Raw genomic sequence first — 1,503 nt, 5'->3', positions numbered from 1 at the left:
CCCCTGGTGCCTGCTTTAGCACTCAGGTTGCCAGGTTAGCACTCAGGGTCCCCACCAGCACTGCTCGGGACCCCTCAGCACTGCACGGGACCCCTGCCTTCTCCCACTAGGAGACTGTGATGTTCTTTTTCTAATAAAGCCCACCCCTCCAGGAAGCCCTCCAGACAAAATTGGTGGGTACTGCCAATCTTGAGGGTTGAGGGGACCCCCGGACCCATGCAGTCTTCCTCACCTCGATTCCCTGCCTGCGCAGATATCCAACCTCTGTAGAGCAGCTCAGTGAGGGGTCTCCTGGGCATCTCGGCGCTTAAGGCGTGCAGTTGGGGTATCCAGCCTAGTCTTAGGGTTTCCTAGGGCCAAGGGCAGGGTTTCCGGGGAGTTGGAGTCAGACTCTTGGGGCCACTGTGGAATCTACCAAAACTGAGACATTTATTCTGGTTTTAAGTCTATGAAAGTCAGAGCATGCCCTAACGTCCTGGTTTCCTAAAGGGGGGGGGTGTCTGGAGCCACCCCATTCCAAGTCGCCTCTCTTTACGGATCTCACCCCGATTCTAGGAAAGGCCTAGCTGAAGAAGCCTGCCACATTAGAGAGCCTCCTTCCCTGAAATCCTCTGGACAGCAGTCAGGGGCTGGCTGCTCCAGCCCAGGCCTCTGCGGACGAGCTGTACGATGGTGGCTCTTGTAAGGATATGCCTTCCTCTTGCAGGGTGTGACCGTGAGGTCTAACTGATCTCTGCTACCCGCGGATTGCCCTCCTAGGACCCTCCCGTCTTCCCGATAGTGCTCACTGATCACAGGAGAAAGCTCAGCCTGTCTTCTCTGATGGGACCCTCTGGGTGTGCAGGCAGCGTGGCCATTCTCTGTGGCAACCGTGTTTTTTTCTGGGGTCTTGGCCTCTCCACACCTCCTACCTGGAGGGCCTCATCGTGGCTCTTTAATTGACTTTCATCCTCCTGGAAGAGGTCCTCCCAAAGACTGTCCATTCCCTACCAGAGAAATGTGCAGATGACAGGCCTATTTGATGGCCATGTGACATGGGGACATTCATAGACAGGGATATGCTTCCACGTGTGAGGAAAGGCTTTGTGTGCATGAGTTTTTTCTGTGAGAGTTAGTAGGGAATTAACAGCTATTTTACCAGGTGCCATGCAATCATTTTGGACTCTTGGTGGCCTGATGTGCATCCAGGTAGAACCATGCTCCATTGGACATTTCAACTTTGACTTCTTAGAGACGGTTGAAAACCCTCTACTGACCCAGTGTGGCCCTAGCCATCCCCTTGTCATCTAGTGGGCTTTGACTGCTTACAACCCCAGAAAACTGTGCTCCATCAGGTTTCAGTGGTTCAGGTTCCACAAGATCACCAGGCCTTTCTTCCAAGGAGCCTCTCAGAGGACCTGAACGGTCAATGCTTTGTTAGCCACTAAATGATTCACTGATTGCACCAACCAGAGACTCCAACTTAGAATGACCCCCCATTGAAGGACTTGCTGGGCCCCAGAG

This window comes from Elephantulus edwardii, unplaced genomic scaffold (assembly GCF_000299155.1).
Source record: "Elephantulus edwardii isolate Elephantulus edwardi_28Jun2011 unplaced genomic scaffold, EleEdw1.0 scaffold00115, whole genome shotgun sequence".
In the NCBI taxonomy this organism is placed as follows: Eukaryota; Metazoa; Chordata; class Mammalia; order Macroscelidea; family Macroscelididae; genus Elephantulus; species Elephantulus edwardii.
The sequence above is the reverse complement of the archived record's forward strand: the minus strand, read 5'-3'. Positions refer to the sequence as shown.